Here is a 20,143-nt window from a genome sequence, read left to right as displayed (position 1 = left end):
TCTTAGGGGTAGAGTTAAGTTTTGGGGTTGGATGCTTCACGTGCTTCACCATATGTAGAGGCATTCCTGGGGTCATTATGAATATGTAACACCTCACTGCATTTAAGCACACCTCTTATTGTTTAAAGGTGTGAGTGTTGGGCTGTTTTGCTTATGCTCTAATGAACACGTGTTTAAGGAATACAATTAAGGAATTGGATTAAACGTTGTTTATCCATAGAAAAAGCGTAAGTTATTTATTTCAGTTCTTTATTTGGCAAAAATGATGTAATTCTGTCCAGCACAACCCGTTGTCTTTATCTTTCCACCTCTTTCTGGCATTAATAATGACCAGATAAAACCGATCAGGACAGATACTGAGAAATGCACGTGGCCCATGGTCTGTCACGTTCGTTAGAGCTGCTGCTGTTTTGAGATTCCAGGAAGCGGAAACTTCTCTTCAGCGACTTTAAAATGGAACCTGTTCTCAGCAGCCAAGACTGTTCCTCTGTGACAGGACAGAACACTCCGGGTGTGGAATCCACAGGCCCTTAGTGCTGCTGCAGCCAGCGAGTGAGGTGACGAGCGAGCGCGGACACCGTGTGACCGCGGGACGTGCCGATCGCACTTTGTGCTGCGGGTTCAGCGGCTGCGGAGCGGGGAGGGAGGAGTTTATTTGAGAGCCGAGGCTGATCTTCAGTTCAGTGGATTTTCCACTGCACTGAGCCACCATGACGGCACGGCTACCCAGAGACTTTTTTATTTTAATAATGGTTCAACTCATTCAGATTTCGTATAAAAACTTGGCGGGTCAGGCGAATAATGGGACAGCTCTGGCGGGGTCCTGCTGGCAGCGCGGCTCGCCTAGCCCGTCCCGGTGACGCAATTTCCGGCTGCAGCGCTGGGCCGAGCGGAGGCTCCTGAGTGGGTCCGGGTTGGCGAGCGGCGGGTCCGGGTTGGCGAGCGGCGGGTCCGGGTTGGCGAGCGGCGGGTCCGGGGGGGCGAGCGGCGGGTCCGGGGGGGCGAGCGGCGGGTCCGGGGGGGCGAGCGGCGGGTCCGGGGGGGCGAGCGGCGGGTCCGGGTGAGCGAGCGGCGGGTCGGGATGGGGGCGGGAGAAGCGCCCGCGGCCGGGGCGCGCGCACAAAGGTCCGTGTGCGAACAGGCCCTTGGAGCCCCCGGTCCCGGGAACCGCCGGAGCTGAGCCCACAGCTGCCGGCCTGTTGGTGCTTGTGCAGGGGGCAGCGCAGAGGCCGCCATGGGAAACCCGGGTGTCCCCAGCACGTTCCTGTTGGAGCAGCACGTGGCCTGTGCAGCTTCGTGTGGGACAAGGGAGGTGACTGTGTCCGTGTTGACTCAGGTCGGTGCAGCTGCGCTTGGATTTAGAGCAGTAACCCTGGCTGGCTGAGCCTTGGGGGTTTTTATTTCTGAGAATGACAGGGGTCTGTTCAGCAGGTCTTTAATTGCTGTGCACTTTTACCCTGACAAGAAGGATTCATTTTCAGTGTTATTCATTCAACATAGCTCTCTCCATTGTATGGGTGAGTTTTCCCGCTCTCAAAGGTTCCCTCTCCATTTGGTGGTTGAATTTCTCATTGTCTCTGCTGCCATTTGTTTTCCTTCTCTTGCAAAGTGAGGTGGAAAAAAGAAGGCAAAGGCTCCGCTGCTTCCAGGCGGGGACTTGGTTGCTTGTGTAATGCACGTCTAGTTCATCTCGAGGAAGACAGAGATGAATGCTGTTAGAAATCAATAAGCTGCGTCCTGTTGGAGGGACAAAGTGTGTTGGGTTTGAAGCCGTTGGGCAGGACGGGAGGAGCTGCCTTCTTGGGTCAGTGATGGGTGTTGGCATGTATTATCTGAGCTGGAGCTGATGTCTGTCACCACTTGAGCTCTAGAATTACTCTGAGACCCAGGAATCTCCAGTTCCTTGTGGAGCTTTTCCAAGCTGTGGAATGCCCTTTCTGTCACAGGCTGTGACGCAGCCCATGGAGAAGGGGGCACTGTTTGAGGTTCCTCAGTGTGTGCGTTAGGGAGGCGTCGTTCTTGGGCTCACACTGGGCGTTACGAGGAGACGCTTTCACATGAGCTGAAGGCAGGTCTGTGTACCCAAAGCTGTTAACCGGTGTTAACAAACGCTGCTGCCGAGATTTGGGGGTGACGGCACCAGCCGGTCGTGACGAGCGTGGATGTTGCTGAACCGCAGACACCGTCTCGTCCAGGCTGCACAGCCAGAGCATTTGAAGGGTGGTGTCCCAGCTTCCTTTGCTTGCAATGAGCACTCATGTTGGGATTTGCTTTTTAAGGAGGGTGCTCTGCTTGAATCTTTTGCGTTGGGGTTTGTTCTGTTATTTCTGCAATGCCATGAAAGCTGAAGTGCAGGAGGTTGAGAGCTGTTGGAGCAGAGATCAGCACATCTTGTATTGCTTGGATTTTTGTGGGTTTCTGAAGGAGAGAAGACTTGGATCAGTTGGACCCCAAAAGGACATTTTGTACAGATACACAGGCACGTCATAAGAAGAGCCAGAGGCCACGAAAGCAATTGCAAGGAGCAAGTTTTATTGTAGTTCCCTCTCTTCTGGGGGATCTCCGAAGCCGCACCTGAGCTCCCAGCAGAGGTGACAGCAGCGGGGATGCAGGCGCTGGTCAGTCCAGCCCTGCTGGAAGGTCACTGGGCCTGCTGAGCTCGCCTGTATTTCACGGCTTCAGGCAGGCGCAGCCTCCCGCTCTGTCTCACAACAAAGCAGGAATCTCAGACACAGTGATAAGGTGCCCAGAGTTTCTCACAGTCCTGTGTTATCTGACACAGAGGTTCTGCTCATCAAGCACACAGGGTCAGTAGAACAGTTAGTGTGATGTATGTGCTTTTTCTACAGACATGTGCAAGTCACTTGAGCGTATTTACATTTAACTAATTACCTCGCCAAATCTTTCGCTATATCCCCTTACAGCGTTTTGTTCCAGGTTTTCCCTGGTGATTTGAATGTGTTCTTCTTGTTCCTGAAAAACTAATTTGTTTCCTTTCCTGCAGCCCTGCCTTCCAGGAGAAACAGCTACAACGCTCTCCCTGTGTGCTGCAGCCGTCCCGGCCCTTGTGCTGAGACCGAGCTCATCACTTGCACAGTACAGACTGTCCTGGTTAGCGCTGCCGAAGCTTCTGCGGTACCGAGCGTGGTTGGGAGATGCAGCGCACGAGCTGCTGTTGTGCTTGCAGGGAAAACTGGCTGCTCTCGGTGTGGGGAAAGCAGGAGGATTCGTTTTGTTCCCGCCTGAGCTGTGGTGGATGAGGAGGTTTTGAGTGCCGCGCAGGACAGGTGAGTGTGTCTGTAGATGGAGATGTTTTAAATTAGCCAGTGTCACACGCTGCCTGTAAAAGTGTCTGTGCGATCCCTGTGTCAGACGAGGCTCTGGGCACAGCCGGGCTCTTGGTGCTGAGGCTGCTTGGGAGAATGCGACCTGGCCCAGGGCTGTGGTTCGACTTGGAGCTTTACTGTTGTGGGAAGACTTTAGCAAGCAGCGTAGCTTATTGCTACCGAGAGTTTTCTAGCAGTGAGCATGGCCTTCCGCTGAGTGAAATTTCCATTTCCGGAGAGTTTTCAGCCAGTTGGTGCTGCCGAGTGTCCCGAGTGAGCCCTGGTCCTGGGAACCCCCGGAGCTGAGCCCACAGCTGCCGGCCTGTTGGTGCTTGTGCAGGTGGCAGCGCAGAGGCTGCCATGGGAAACCCGGGTGTCCCCAGCACGTTCCTGTTGGAGCAGCACGTGGCCTGTGCAGCTTCGTGTGGGACAAGGGAGGTGACTGTGTCCGTGTTGACTCAGGTCGGTGCAGCTGCGCTTGGATTTAGAGCAGTAACCCTGGCTGGCTGAGCCTTGGGGGTTTTTATTTCTGAGAATGACAGGGGTCTGTTCAGCAGGTCTTTAATTGCTGTGCACTTTTACCCTGACAAGAAGGATTCATTTTCAGTGTTATTCATTCAACATAGCTCTCTCCATTGTATGGGTGAGTTTTCCCGCTCTCAAAGGTTCCCTCTCCATTTGGTGGTTGAATTTCTCATTGTCTCTGCTGCCATTTGTTTTCCTTCTCCTGCAAAGTGAGGTGGAAAAAAGAAGGCAAAGGCTCCGCTGCTTCCAGGCGGGGACTTGGTTGCTTGTGTAATGCACGTCTAGTTCATCTCGAGGAAGACAGAGATGAATGCTGTTAGAAATCAATAAGCTGCGTCCTGTTGGAGGGACAAAGTGTGTTGGGTTTGAAGCCGTTGGGCAGGACGGGAGGAGCTGCCTTCTTGGGTCAGTGATGGGTGTTGGCATGTATTATCTGAGCTGGAGCTGATGTCTGTCACCACTTGAGCTCTAGAATTACTCTGAGACCCAGGAATCTCCAGTTCCTTGTGGAGCTTTTCCAGGCTGTGGAATCCCCTTTCTGTCACAGGCTGTGACGCAGCCCATGGAGAAGGGGGCACTGTTTGAGGTTCCTCAGTGTGTGCGTTAGGGAGGCGTCGTTCTTGGGCTCACACTGGGCGTTACGAGGAGACGCTTTCACATGAGCTGAAGGCAGGTCTGTGTACCCAAAGCTGTTAACCGGTGTTAACAAAAGCTGCTGCGGAGATTTGGGGGTGACAGCACCAGCCGGTCGTGACGAGCGTGGATGTTGCTGAACCGCAGACACCGTCTCGTCCAGGCTGCACAGCCAGAGCGTTTGAAGGGTGGTGTCCCAGCTTCCTTTGCTTGCAATGAGCACTCATGTTGGGATTTGCTTTTTAAGGAGGGTGCTCTGCTTGAATCTTTTGCGTTGGGGTTTGTTCTGTTATTTCTGCAATGCCATGAAAGCTGAAGTGCAGGAGGTTGAGAGCTGTTGGAGCAGAGATCAGCACATCTTGTATTGCTTGGATTTTTGTGGGTTTCTGAAGGAGAAAATCGACCCCAGCATCGGTTGGACTCCAGAAGGACATTGTTTGAAAATGCGTAGCCAGGTTCCAGTGATGTGTTGGCTTGGGCATGAATGACTGGAAGTGCCTGTTGGGAGAGCTCCGTTGGTGTGGACCCGTGGAGCCTTTATGATTGAGCTTCCAGGTGTGAGAATACAAAAGGAAACTTGAGCTCGAGCCGGTCTTCCTCTCGAACCAAAATGGTTTTGACTCCTGCCCAGATTTCTGAGAGAGCCGTGAACGTTCCAGGCAGCCGAGGTTGTGGCCCAGGGTGGGTGAGTCGCCCGCTCTGCAGTTGTCCAGCGGGCCCTGCAGATAATGTTTGAGGTGACAAAGCTCTTGGCAGGCGACAGCGTTTGAGTTCATTTGCTTCTATCTGGGGATATATGGACCAGCTGAAAAGGTGGTGTTTGTGTTTACCCGCAGCAGACAGACAGACCCCTGGAGTGTTCATGTGCCCTTGTCGATGAGTGAGGAAATTGTCTGCGAGACGGAAAAGGGAAGAGTCCGGGGACAGGTTTTAGGTGTTTTTTCCGGCTCCCTGCAAAACCTGGGCTTTTAGTGTTTTGTTCCAGGTTTTCCCTGGTGATTTGAATGTGTTCTTCTTGTTCCTGAAAAACTAATTTATTTCCTTTCCTGCAGCCCTGCCTTCCAGGAGAAACAGCTACAACGCTCTCCCTGTGTGCTGCAGCCGTCCCGGCCCTTGTGCTGAGACCGAGCTCATCACTTGCACAGTACAGACTGTCCTGGTTAGCGCTGCCGAAGCTTCTGCGGTACCGAGTGTGTTTGGGAGATGCAGCGCACGAGCTGCTGTTGTGCTTGCAGGGAAAACTGGCTGCTCTCGGTGTGGGGAGAGCAGGAGGATTCGTTTTGTTCCCGCCTGAGCTGTGGTGGATGAGGAGGTTCTGAGTGCCGTGCAGGATGGGTGAGTGTGTCTGTAGATGGAGATGTTTTACAGGCAGCGTGTGACACTGGCTAATTTAAAAGTGTCTGTGTGATCCCTTTCTACAGGCAGGTGCAAGTCACTGGAGTGTATTTACATTTAACTAATCACCTTGCCAAATCTTTCGCTATCTCCCCATATATTCCACCCCCTCGCTCAGGTTCTTGCTTCTGCTGGGGCCAACGAAGCCAGCGTTGTTCATTTGTGCTTGTGAGGTGTAGCACAGAGCAATTTACAGGGGCACACAATAAACACAGAAAAAGGAAAAAACATATTTCTGCAATAATCAGGTGTCCCATTCATCTTGCCAAGGAGTTACACGAGCTATTCAGCCAGGCATTATCAGTAGATGGTTTCACTTGCCGCATTAGTTCCAAAGATGTGAGATGATGTCACCTTCCAGTAATACACACGCTGCTGCTCCAGCTCCGTCAGCTGGTGTCACTCTGGGTTTAACAACCTGCTGTGGGCTCATTGCCCACACAGACTGGAAAGTCGTGGCCTGCACTTTTTCAGATTGGACTTCAATCGGATGGTGAGTCTGTGACACCAATAACATTGTTCCAGAGCTGTCTCCTCTAGATAAAACACAGGTGTTCACTGAAGATACCTGACATACAAGAGCTCGAGATCTGATGTTAGCAAAGGATGTAACATAGGAGGAGGTCAGGGTACAAAACCACACAGCATTCTCTGGAGTCATATGAATTTTTACATCTAGATCAATAGGCTGCAGTCCCACTTCACAATGCATTGGTGGGAATAATTTCATTTCCCCTGTAGTTGGTGCTGACACTGTATCCACAGCAGTGTATACATATTGCCAGGCCCTAGATGGGGGTACGTGGCCAATATAATCAACCTGACAGGTATTCAAGGCCCACTGACCCCGTTTTACCTTTCCCCATGCTCTTAAATGCAGCTGTGTACAAGCAGCACAATGATGTGAGCATGTTCTACAAGTATATAACAGCAAAGGGGTTTGATTGTGACCAGTGTCCCATGCGTGTGCAGCATAAGCTGATCCACGTCCACAAGCTATATGCACATTTAGAGCCTGAGCATGCAGCTCACCAGAGGTCACATTATCTGCTTTCTTACTGGTTTGGGACTCAAATGAATCAACTTTATTGTGCTCTGCTATTAACCCTTCACAAGGGGACTCCTCCTCCGCAGGAGATGTAGGGATGAAAATTCTCCAATGCCCTAAAAATCCTAAAAAGGCAGGTAATTGTTTTATTGGAGCTGGTAAGAAAGCTGCAGCACTGTGTGCTGTACTTTAGCTGGTGTTTCTCTAAACTGCCTATGCCAAACTATTTCTAAAAATAGTACGGTAGCACAAGGGCCCTGCATTTTCTTCAGAGTAATTGCCCAGCCCTGGTCCTGCAAAAGCACCTTCAAAAATTCAGCGGCTGCTTCAGTTTCTTGTTGTGACGCTGCCACAATCAACAGATCATCAATATCATGGCAATCAGTAACAGTACCCGACCATAGTGCTGTATCAGCTACTATCATCTGGTGGCAAACGGAGGGATTGTGTTTGTATCTCTGAGACAATACTCGTCAAGTCTATGGCTTTTGTTGCCAGGTAAACTGGTCTCGCACTGGGGTGGCAGGGGGGGTGGAGGGGGGGGTGCAGTGTGGGCAGGGGGGCTGGGGCTGGTTGGCTTTTTTGCATAAGCATAAACTTTTACAAGCGGCAAAAACTTTGTGATGGTATGATCCCGCTTATTTCTGATGGTGGGATACCAGCTTGTACTAAGTCATCCCACACTAGTGTTCTCATCGCCTGTGGTGGGGTTTTGATGGATAAAGATCTGTTGCTGAATTAGTCTGGCTCAAAGGAATCTCAAGGCCGCTTTGGGAAGCTGAGAACAGAACCTGCTGTGAGAAAGAGGGGCGTCCTCAATCAGCGGGGTCCTGGCGTGGCGTGAATCATCGGGCGCATCATCAGTGAGACTCCAGCGCACGGACAGCCCACGATACTCATTTAGCGAATCCATGCTTGGAGCGTGGACGCGTGATTAGAATATAGTTGCATATATAAGGAGGCTTGTTTCTGTAATAAATGGCTTTGGCGTGATTCACATTGAATCGACTTGTTTTGCTGAGTCCTTTATCGCGCCAACACTCGCCTGTGCTGTAACTCTGCTCAGTGTTGCCGGATTTCCATTCTCCACCACCCAAACAGAGGGTCCTGAAATTACAGCCCCAGTTCCCCTCAAGGCATTTGCCAGAGTGCCGGCATTACCTGTAGCACTTGGCACTGCTACCCTGTCCGAATTGGATCCATAATCAATACATACACCACCCCAATCTAAATCAATACTTTCCTCCATTGTGCACCAATTTCCACGGGACAACACAGATTCAGCAGGTTCAGCGTATGCTGTTAAAACTGCTGCACACAAACATTGATATAGCGTAGGTGCAATAATATCTTGCCTGTCCGGACCTCTGACAGTTTGCAGCTGAGCATATCGTTGTTGTATCTGATCACCATAGGCTATAGGGCTTAAGAAATCTTGTTCATCTGCCGATAAATGGATAGACACAGCTCCACTATCCTAAGCTGGCAAAATCTGTGCCGGAATTCCTTCCCCACTTGTCTGCTGAGAGATCTCTGAAAATGCCGTTAACTCCTTCGGAGAGTGAGTATGTGCGATCCACCCCCTCATCTGCTTGTTCCTGCTAAAGCATCATTTGTATGGGGGGTTGTGCTCCCACCACCTCCCTGCCATTTAAGTCAGGATCAAGTTCAGACTCAATATTGGAGTCTGAGGATCCACTCCAAATATTTCCATCCCATTCCTCGGGATTCCAAGAGTGGTTTGTGGTAAGAGTACAAACCTGAGAACACAAAAACTCACTTTTGGCACATTTTTCCTTTTGTTCCTTAGCAATAGATGCCAGCAGCCGGTCTGCATTATCCTGCAGCTCATAGCACCGTCTGCTTGAACAGTAATTACTTCTTGTGCGATCGCCTTTACATCCTGTAAAATCTCAACCTCCTTTTCCAGTTCTCTTATTTTACTCTGCAATGCAACAACGTCACAATCTAAGTGCCACAAATGTGATTTCACAGGGCAAACAGAGGAATTTGTCAATTCCTGGTTGTTATATGGCACATTGTAATAAAGCACAGTGGTAATTTTCATCGATTTTACACAGGATTACTGGCTGTAGCAGACTGGTTGCATCAAATAAATGTTGACTTGCTGCACTGGTGGCCTTGGGAACAGCAGATGGCTTCTGGAGGTGGTGACATCTCCTGTGAGCCCAGGAGTGCTGAGCCCATCGTACAGGGAACAACCTCCCCTCCCCGAGCAGGGCAGAGGACCCAGGGGCCGGGCTGCCTGTCCACACTCCTCCCTGCCCCAGCACCAAAATATGTTCCTCGGGGGATAGGTCTCACCAGAGCCCCGAGAAGAATCTGTTTCCCATGGTGCCTTCAAAACACAGGGTACCCCAAGGGCTGGCACTGTCTGCCCTTCACCTCACAGAATCACAGAGTGTCAGGGGTTGGAAGGGACCTGGAAAGCTCACCCAGTGCAATCCCCCCGGAGCAGGAACACCCAGCTGAGGTTACACAGGAAGGTGTCCAGGCGGGCTGGAATGTCTGCAGAGAAGGAGACTCCACAGCCTCCCTGGGCAGCCTGGGCCAGGCTCTGCCACCCTCACCAGGAAGAAGTTTCTTCTCATATTTAAGTGGAACCTCCTGTGTTCCAGTTTGGACTCATTGCCCCTTGTCCTGTCACTGGTTGTCACCAGCAGAGCCTGGCTCCATCCTCCTGACACTGCCTCTTTCCATACTGATCACCATGAATTGAGGTCACCCCTCAGTCTCCTCTTCTCCAGCTCCAGAGCCCCAGCTCCCTGGGGAGTTGCTCCACTGCCCAGCACCTCTGGGTGAAGAACCTTTTCCTATGTCCAAGCTGCCCCTCCCCTGGCACATCTTCCTGTCCTTCCCTCGGGTTCCGTCATTGGTCACGAAAGAGTTCAGTGTCTGTCCCTCCTCCTCCCCTTGTGAGGAAGCTGCAGCCGCTGTGAGGTCTCCCCTCAGTCTTCTCTTCTCCAGGCTGAACAAACCCAGTGACTTCAGCCGTTCCTCGTATCTCTTCCTTTCCAAACCCTCCACCAGCTCCGCAGCCTCTTCTGGACACTCTCCAGTAGCTTTATGTCCTCACGGAAAGGGCGGGAAGAGCCCGCCCGCCGCGGCCCCCAGGAGGCGAGGAACTGCTTCCCACCCCCGGGCCCCGCAGCCCGCGGACCATCCTGAAGGGCCAGAGGAGGCTCTGGGGAGCCCGGACACGGGGCAGAGGCGGGAGCTCCTCTCTCAGCGGCTTTTCCCGCCACTCCCCTCAGCGGCCGGTACGGGCCGCGCCGGGCGGCCGAACGCTCGCTCCCCTCAGGGCGCTGCCACCACGGCCGCCCTGAGCCCGCCCCCCGCTCCCTCCCCGCCGCCGCCAGCCCCGGACCGGATTCCTCGTCCTTCTGGTCAAACTTCTTAATCACGTCGCCGCCGGTCGCCCCCCCGCTTCCCTTGGAGCCGCAGCGCTCACGCCGGAAGGCCCGCCCCCCTTCCTCAACCTCCGCGCCTGATTGGGCTGCAGCGCTGTCACTCAACCCCGGACGCGCTTCGGGCCCCTGAGCGCCTTCCGTCTCTCCAAGCCACGCCCTCTCCGTGCTACTGGGGGTGTGGGGGGCGTCTTAAAGGAGCCGCGCCACCATTTTGTGCGGGGTGTGTAAAATCCTGAGATCACTTTGCGTGTGAAACGAAGAAATAAGCGTAACAGCCGGGAGATTAAACTGTTAAGCGACTTTATTTTGTCAGCGCTGGGCAACACTGGGATCATCCTCCCCAAGTACTGCAAAGACTGGATGCTCTTGTGTTGCTTATATTCACATAATTATTACATATGCATTACAATTTTTAAAAATTTTGACACACAATACATCTATACTAAGAAATAATTCATGATGTTAATTATAACTGTTTAGTTTCTTACTTACATCTATTAATTATTAGTTAAATATCAACTAAGCACTCTGCTTCTGAACAACACATCACTTAATCTTCTGTCTCTCTCCTGTCATGCAGAAGGATCTAAAACTTGAAAAATACCCCTTGTTTTGCAGGTGGTCAGAAAGCATTTATCATGTTCATTAATGGTGGGTACGTCTTTTGTAACTTAATCACAGTATGAATTAATTGGGCAGCTTCTCTTCAGTTGGAAGAGACCCTCAAGATCATTGAGTCCTGGGAATTTAGTGTTCGTTGTTGATATGATGAACTATTACTCCTTGGAGCTCATATTCTGGTTGTTTCACACAAAAATGTGCTGTCCAGCATCTCACTTTCCCCCATCCTGGTTCCCGAAGCTTCTCCCCCTGCCCTCACCATCACCCCCAACACACAATATTGTATCTGGCATGAGAAGATCTCGATCTCCACCCAACTGTCTCCCTTCTCCTCCAGTGTATTCCAGATCCCCTTCCACCACCTTCCCCATCTTCCTACCTGTTCTTACATCAGAAAATACATTTCTTACCACCACTGAATTTATCTTTTGTAATTCTGAATATTATCCATGAGTCCCCTCAGCTTTATTTTCCCATTTACAAGCGTCTCACCGATTGCTCTGTCGCCTTCTTCATGTGGTCTCCATGTGCTGTGAGACACTTGCCAAGCTCACCTGCTGGGCCGTCTGCTTAATGTGAGTTTTCTTGATTTGTTTTTAATCATAAAATAAATGCAATTTTGTTGCTCCTCTTCTCCAAATATCTATTTGTTGTCTATACCATGCATTTGCTGTCTAGAACTCATTGAGCAGGCAACAATTACAATACCAGTAAAGCTAAGTTTGCTATCAAAACCATCCAGCACAGCAAAACGCCCCCAATGAGCTTGATTTATACAATAAAACACATAATTTCCCCTCAAATACTGAATTAAACATGCAGCTTAAGTTGTCAGTAGCCTTGCTGTTTGTGGCTTCCTTCTTTCTAGGCCACTCCTTCTCGGCACGGAATAAATAAAGGAGTTTCTGGACCCCCTTCAGATGAAAGGCGAAGACAAATTCTTCTCGTGTCCTTTCCAGGAGAGCAACTCGATGGTGTCATGTTTGTGGTGACAAGAGGAGGTGGCTGGGAAGCAACCAGAGCATGGTGTTCCACAGCTGCCCAAGAGCTTAACATTCATAATGCAATGAACAAATGAGTAGAAGAACCATAAATCTGTTTGGAAGCCCCAGTGGTCACTGGTTGGCCATCAGCCGAGCAACTGGAACCATCCGAGCTCCATCGTGGTGGCAGATCTTTATTTATCTCGTTTGATGTCCCAGGAAATATCAGATGGACCAACCTCAAAGTGTCCCACCTGCTATCAGGTCCCTGGTCGTGGCAATAATGAAGAAGATGAGCAATTACGCACAATTTGTTGTGAGAGCAGCCCTCGTTTTAATTTCTGAAAAATTAAATTGGTTTAGATGTTGTCACAGTCCCTTCGGCGATGGACTCGTGATGGTTCTTTTACCTTGACCTCAGAGCGCAAAATTAAGGTGACCAAAATGCCAAGGGGTTATAACTCAATCAAGCAGTGTTACTTTATTAATTTGCCCGTAAAGCGGCACATGATAGAGAGACAGAGTGAGAAAGAGAAAAGGGAAAAGAAACAGGGAGAAGTAAAGATGAGCAATGAGGTTGCGTTTCTCACCATCCAGTTCCAGAAGCTCCCTCTGGTCTCCGGTCCCGTGGAGTCCGGCCGGTTCTCTGCCGTGGTTCGGGATCCTCTGGTGGGAAGATCTTCACCGGTGTCCATTCTGGAGTCACCTTGTGTGCTTCTTCACCCGCCTCGCTCCCATTGTTTCAGGCCAGTCTGCCTTGATTTCGCAACCCAGGCTTAACTGCGCAGGCTCGAAGGATCCACGCTTTCTTTTGCCAGTGCTTACGTGTCCAGCATTCAGGGTCTCTCTCTGGTCCACTGGGTGACCTCAGGACCCTTGGCGAGCTCTGGGCATGCTCTTTGTCATTGGCCATTGTTTGAGGGAGCAGGTGGGGGACACGTGTGACTGAGGCTGCAGGTGAGAACACATCTTCTGGACAGCAGCGATTGTCCCTGGGTCAAAGAGACCCTCATGACAACAGCTTTCCGGAGGGGGGGCTGGTTTGGCTGAAGCAGCAGCAAAGTCCACACAGCAGCCATTGTGAGCAGGAGGCCCCCGTATCAGAGAAACAGTTCAAACAATGCTGCTCCTCGGGCCTCTCTCCAAGTCATTGTCCATCTGTTCTTTCGGTCAGGGCCTCAGTTCTCTCAGTTCTTGATGGCGATGGTCAGGCCAATCCTGCTCCATCTCCGGACCCACTCTCACAGATGTTTAGCACGGGTCTGCTGGTCTGGATGAAACGCTTCTCTCGAATCCCATCCACAGGCAACACGGTGAAGTGACCGGCTGGTTCTGTGGGTAAAGTTGTGTCTGCAAGGACTTCTGCTGTCTGACACTGGGCTGTGTTATGTGGCTTTTCCTTCCGGAGCTTCTGGGTTTAGTACTTTCTCCTTTTGGTGCCACGAGTCCTCTGCACCATTCCTGAGAAACACGCGCTCCCCTCCAACATCTTCCGAGAGTTTTTCTATATCCCTGAGTTTTGAAAATTGCTGTTCTCTACATTTCCTTGAGTTCATATCATCTGCAAAGCGGGGTGACCAGTACTGGCTGTCAGTTCGCAGGGAACGGGCTTGTTTTTCAATCGCATAATGAATGCAGATGGATGACACTCAACATTTTTAATTCTGTTTTTCCATGCAATCCAACAAAGACAAATTCAGACAAGCTGCATTTTTTCAGCCAAAGGTTTGAATGACTACTTAAATATGATTAATTTGTCCAAATCCCCTGGTACCATCCTTGTTTTCATGTCTCCTACAGTCTCCCACAGGCAAAAATTCAAGTGGTGTCTGTTTGTTCCGGTGTGTTGCAATAAAAGTTGTTTGCTTTACTCCTCTTAGCAGCATAAACACAAAACCCAAGCAGAGCTCCTTGGTCTCTGAAATTAGGGTGGGTAGAGGACGTTTTTGTTTCCCTACATGCTGCTGGTGGAATCTAAGAGGTGGTGTTAACCCATTAATAGGATATTATGGAGCGAGAGAAAGAAGCAAGTCCTTGCCGTCTACCCAGGTGTTTATATAGTTGGAATATTTGAAAGAATTATTTGAGATCTTCCACAAACTGAGACCACACAATGTAATGTATCTGCTCTCCTGTTTATGGGGAATCATCAAGTCACAGTGAATCTTGATTCTAGTCCTAAAATCCCAGTCCTGCAAAATGTGATGATACTGGTTCTTTTCCAGAGCCCACTGTAGCTCCAGCAGCAAAAACCCTTTTTATTAGACTTTTGCTAAGGGTGTTAATTCATTGAATGCCTAAGTGTGTCTCTTAAAACACAAATTATTCCATTTTGTGAAAGATTTGGGCAACTTTCCTTCTGCAAGGTGGGAGCTTGTTACCATTAGCTCCTGGAGTTCTTCCCATGAACGAAGAAGAAATCGAGGACGCTCTTCCCTATCAATTATATCTCATAATTTAAGAAAATGATGCTTGAAGGGGCAGTTTCAAGCCAGCCCAAGCTTTGTAGATCTAAATCTCAACATCAGCTGAATACCAGGCTCCAAGGGAATTGAAGCAAACTGGATTATATGGCATTATCTATATTGTCGATGTGTAAATCTGGTGTAGAGCGACTCTCTGAGCTGGAGGGACGTGGTTTTAACCCTCAATTTAGGTAACGTAGGAAAATAACTTGAAATGTTATAGATCTCAAGAAAGACTACCTGCTCCAAAAGGTAATATTTGAGTTTAATTCTTTGTGTCTAGTAAAATATGATAAATTCACATCCATGATGTATGTGCATGAGCATTCACCTTCTGAAAACAATCCCACGTCTTTGCATCTTATTGAAAGCAATTGAAAACAAGTCAAAAAAGTGGGTAATACGCAAGACTGAGTTCTTCACCATGACCAATAACTTGTTCCTAACACATAAACTCTTCCAATATCATTTTTCTAGAGTGATTACTCTGAGGCTCAGGTTTTAATCCATCTCGCCTAATTGCACTCTAATCACATCTGCGTGAAATCATCCTGAGAAGAAAAAAATTTGCATTCATTTGTAATGAATATTAACATTTTAATTTTTATCCATGCACTGTAAGTATCTCTTGGTTTCAAACAAGACATCTCCTTCCAGAAAGTACAGATTCATGAAAAATAAGTCTGTGGGTTGTCTAAATTCATATGATGTGAATTGATCTATAACATAGTCTTATATACATATAATAAGTTAGCTAGTCTGTTGTAAGAGTAGGCCATGACAACAGTGGGAATGTGCTGCAGTGGAAAATTACAACGTGCTGAAGCAAGAACAAAGAACAAGGGACTTACTGTGGTAAAACAGGTGTCTTCTCCTTGCAACAGAGTATATCTTATGACCATGAAACTAGCAACTATTAGCAACTATTAGCGATGGGAACGTAGCTTGTAAAACCTTCTCAGCCGAACTAACTATGCAAAAAGTAACTAATCAGTATGTAACACGCTAGCCATAGACTATATAAGTGTGTAGCCTCTGATCAATAAATCGGACACTTATTTGCATCAAACCGCGTCCCCGTCTCTCAATCGCGGCAAATGGTGACCCCGACGTGATAACGTGATGCGTGATCGTCTGTGACAGGATCGCAGGTCCATTAACCGCCTGCCTGGTGGCAGCCCAGGGCGAGGTGGCCGGCCGCGACGTCCCGCAGAACTTGGGAAGTGCTGCTGAAAGAAAGAAGCCGGCCGGCGAATCACTCCCTCCGTCTGGAACGAGAGGTGAGCCGCTGCGGGAAACTAATGGGGAATCAGGAGAGTTCCCCTGAAAGAGACGTTTATGAGCACATGAAAACTCTGCTTAATAAGCAGGGAAAAGGAGCTCTTTCAGGACAAGATCTTAAATTAATCCTAAAATGGGTGCAAGTTACGGTCCCTACGGTGACTGCTTCTTCAATTTTTACGCGTGAACTTTGGGACAATGTGGGGGTAAAGTTATGGGATGCGGCTACCTCGGGAAATGAGGAGGCGCAGCGTATGCTCCCTAGTTGGAGAAAAATTTTTGAGACTATAAAAACGCAAGAGCAAAATCAGCGCGGCTCCTATGGAGCTCAGTCGCAAGAGCAAAAGCAACGAGCTCCCTCCTCGGAACGGGAGGGAATAGCTCAGTCACCCCTTCCCTATCCTCCTAATATCGTGGGGGGGGGGGAATCCGCGGCGCTATCACCACCTTGTGCTGCCGCCGCCCCGCCGCCGTTAGCCTCTGCTGCGGGGTCTCCTCTCTCGGACCCAGGTCCGATAGACCTCGAAAAAGAACCTGATCTTTCTCCCCCTGATCCTCATAAAGTTTGGGGAGAGATAAAACGCCAAGCATTAAAGGAGGGGGAGCTGGAAATAGCGAGAACCATAGTAGCCCCCATAATATACCAAGGGAGGGGGGGGGCTCAATGGGAGGCACTGTCTTTCTCGGTTGTTAAGGAATTGCGCCGTACGGTTACCGAACATGGGTTGTCTTCCCCTTATTTTGCAAGCCTTTTATCTTCTGTATTTGATACGTATGTTATGACCCCACATGATTTAAAATCCCTTATGCAGTTGTTGTTAACTCCAACACAATATACAATGTGGGAGTCTCAATGGAGAGCGAGATTGCAGACAATTTTGTTGAAATATGCGGGAAATGCTAATGCTGCTTTAGCTGCATTAACTATAGAACATCTTACTGGGACTGGGCAACATTCTGATCCGGCTGGTCAAGCTAGAGATATCCCCCGAGAAGCTTTAGAAGCAATTCGGGAGGAGGCAAAAAGGGCTCTGCTGAGAGTTCCTGACTCTAACAAACCCCAAAAGGTGTTTACAAGCATTAATCAGGAACCCCGTGAACCATATATGCAGTTTATAGACAGATTAAAACAAGCTCTGGAGCGCCAAATAGACAATGCTGATGCCCGAGAAATCCTGCTTCTTAAATTAGCCATAGAGAATGCTAACGCTGATTGTAAGAAGCTTTTGAAATCGCTCCCGAATCAAAATCCCACATTAATTGAAATGATAGAAGCCTGTAACAGAATTGGCACTATGGACCATAAATATGAGGCAATGGCTGCTGCTTTTGCGGCCATGCGTGGACCCACGGGTACCGATTCACAACAAAATTGTTTCGGCTGTGGAAAGCCAGGGCACCTTAAAAGAGATTGTTTTAGTACTGGATCTGGGAAACGACCCTCAGCACCTGGCGTTTGCCCTAAATGTCACAGAGGTCGTCATTATGCAAACCAATGTAGATCTGGGGCTAGGGCTAATGTGAACGGGCGTCCTATGCCGGGAAACCGGTGGTCGAGCGCGGAACCGCGGCGCGCGCAGACACAAGTCCCGCGACCGGCGCCGCGGCCAGCCTCGGCGCCCCTGCAGACGCAGGGGGGAGGACGGGAAGCAGGAGTGTTTCCAGCCTCTGCCCAGCAACAGCAGGGAGCGCAGGCTTGGACCTGGCAACCGCCCACACAGTAACGCTGCTCGATTCCTCCGTTCACTTACTGCCTACCAGAGTCGCAGGTCCTTTACCTCCACGAACACAAGCATTATTATTAGGAAGGTCGTCCACCACTCTGTCAGGCCTTTTTGTATTGCCTGGAGTAATCGATTCTGACAGTAATTCAGAAATCAAAATTATGGCCTGGACCCCATTTCCTCCTTGTACAGTGCCAGAGGGAAGCCGTATCGCACAATTAATACTGATCCCTAAGGAGAATTTTGTGCCAATTCCTGACCAATCACTCCCACAAAGACAGGGAAATTTTGGATCTACGGGGGAACCAGAAATTTTATGGGTCCAAACCATTTCACAAAAACGTCCTATATGCCAATGCACCCTAATTCGGGGGGGTCAGCAAGTTGTGTTAAGTGGAATTATTGACACAGGCGCAGATGTTACTGTTATTTCTCAAGCAAAGTGGCCTTCTAGGTGGCCTTTAGCTGATGTCTCTCAGACATTAGCTGGAATCGGGGGGTGTGGAACTAGCCGCCAGAGCGCAGAAATAATACAAGTTCAAAATTCAGAAGGACAAGTTGCCTCAGTCAAACCGTTTATCTTACCGGTACCTATGGTCTTGTGGGGGCACGATGTACTATCTCAGTGGGGGGTGTCTATACAGACACATTTTTAAGTGGGGCCATTGAGGGGCGTGAAACCCTTAAATTGACCTGGAAAACTGATTCCCCTATTTGGGTTGATCAATGGCCCCTGCCACTGGAAAAGCTTCACGCCCTCCAAGAAATAGTCACTGAACAATTATCTATGGGACACATTGTACCCTCTACAAGTCCCTGGAATTCACCTGTTTTTGTTATTAAAAAGCAGACTGGCAAGTGGCGCTTGCTCCATGACCTGAGAAAAATTAATGACGCTATGGAAAACATGGGAGCCCTGCAACCTGGGCTACCGTCACCTACTATGATCCCTCGAGATTGGCATTTAACTATCATAGATCTCAAAGATTGCTTTTTCAATATTCCATTGCATCCAGACGATGCTCCTAAATTTGCTTTTTCAGTCCCTAGCGTCAACATGCAAGCTCCTTTGCAAAGATACTAGTGGGTTGTGCTACCACAGGGAATGAAAAATAGTCCCACAATATGCCAATGGTATGTGGCCAAAATACTTAGTCCTGTCAGAACTGAAGTACCTGCTGCATTGTTATATCATTATATGGATGATATTCTAGTGGCAGCACAATACCAGGAAGTTATGGAGAAAGCCGTAGCCCTTGTCGTGGCTGCTGTAAAATCAGCAGACCTCTGTATTGCACCAGAAAAAATTCAAAAAGTACCACCTTGGAAATACTTAGGATGGCGTATAAGAGCTCAGACTATTGCTCCGCAACCTTTACAAATACAGGCAAATGTAAAAAATTTACATGACGTGCAAAAACTGTTAGGAACAATCAATTGGGTCAGACCATTGCTGGGAATCACTAATACGGATCTCAGCCCCTTATTCGAAATGCTTAAAGGAAGCTCGGACTTAAACGCTCCACGAAGTCTCAGTCCTGAGGCCATAGCTTCCTTGCATAAAGCTGCAACAGCGATTACCTCCAGACAAGCACATCGATGGGAACCAGAATTGCCTTTTCAATTAATCATCCTTAATCCTGCTCGACAGCCTCATGCACTCATTTTTCAGTGGGACTGCCAGAAAACGGACCCTTTACTAATAATTGAATGGATTTTTTTGCCTAACCAAGCCACAAAGACTATTTCAACACAACATGAGATGTTTGCATCTTTAATCATCAGGGCTCGACAGCGATTACTTACCCTAGCAGGCACAGACTTTAGCCTTATATGTTTGCCAGTAACAAGTGTTTACCTGCAATGGTTACAACAACAATCAGATGCACTAGGCATAGCTCTAACTGGCTATGCAGGTCAACTCACTTCTCATCCGCCTTCTCACAAACTGTTAAGCATTGACTTTCACCTTTTACCTATTCCAAAGCGGAGTGACCAACCTTTACAGGCTCTTACTGTTTTTACAGATGGCTCTGGGAGATCTCACAAGTCGGTTATCCTTTGGTGGAATAGCCAATACCAACGGTGGGAATCTGATATCGAAACTGTTCAGGGTTCTCCTCAAATAGTGGAATTATCCGCAGTTGTTCGAGTTTTTCGTAAATGGTCTGTTCCTCTTAACATAATTACTGATTCTGCTTATGTTGCAGGAATTGTTAGCCGAGCCGAAGCTTCTGTTTTACGAGATGTTTCTCATGTTGCATTATTTGACTTATTACAGGAACTTATCTTCTTATTAGATTCTCGTCTTCACCCTTATTTCATTATGCATGTTAGATCTCACACTTCTCTACCAGGTTTTATCGCGGAAGGAAACCGGCAAGCTGATATGCTGACGTTGCCAGTACAGGTATTACCAGACCGTATCGCACAAGCTAAACTTAGTCATTCTTTTTTCCACCAAAATGCTGGAGGCCTAAAACGACAGTTTAACCTTACTTCACAACAAGCCAATAATATTATTGCAGTGTGTCCTGATTGTCAAAGACACTCTTTTCCTTCCATAGCAGGAGGAGTTAACCCCAGAGGTTTACAGAGTCTTCAACTCTGGCAAACAGATGTTACTCATTTTGCCGAATTTGGTCGTTTAAAGTTTATTCATTGCTCTGTTGATACATTTTCGGGAATGTTATTTGCCTCCTGTCATACAG

General features: G+C 48.8%; 2 long non-coding RNA genes across 13 annotated transcripts in view; one reads left to right on the top strand and one right to left on the bottom strand.

The window, feature by feature from the left end:
* LOC309452032 overlaps positions 1–19,894 on the bottom strand; it is a 64,650-nt gene extending 44,756 nt beyond the window's left edge. For all 4 annotated transcript variants that reach the window (XR_014186413.1, XR_014186414.1, XR_014186415.1 and 1 more), the window contains exon 1: positions 19,787–19,894. This is a non-coding gene — a long non-coding RNA (uncharacterized lncRNA). The remainder of the gene's footprint in view (positions 1–19,786) is intronic.
* LOC309452031 lies at positions 854–8,896 on the top strand. Of its 9 annotated transcripts, XR_014186408.1 has the most exons (6): positions 1,023–1,336; positions 1,432–1,517; positions 3,005–3,287; positions 7,200–7,425; positions 8,343–8,488; positions 8,858–8,896. It is a non-coding gene; the product is annotated as an uncharacterized lncRNA (long non-coding RNA). The 9 variants fall into 9 exon arrangements; XR_014186404.1 differs by lacking the exons at positions 1,023–1,336; positions 1,432–1,517 and adding an exon at positions 854–907; XR_014186405.1 differs by lacking the exons at positions 1,023–1,336; positions 1,432–1,517 and adding an exon at positions 885–903.
* Positions 19,895–20,143: the final 249 nt, after the last annotated feature.

Source organism: Streptopelia decaocto (assembly GCF_964273445.1).
Source record: "Streptopelia decaocto genome assembly, contig: HAP1_SCAFFOLD_117, whole genome shotgun sequence".
Lineage (NCBI taxonomy): Eukaryota > Metazoa > Chordata > Aves > Columbiformes > Columbidae > Streptopelia > Streptopelia decaocto.
This window is presented reverse-complemented; position numbering and strand designations above follow the sequence as displayed.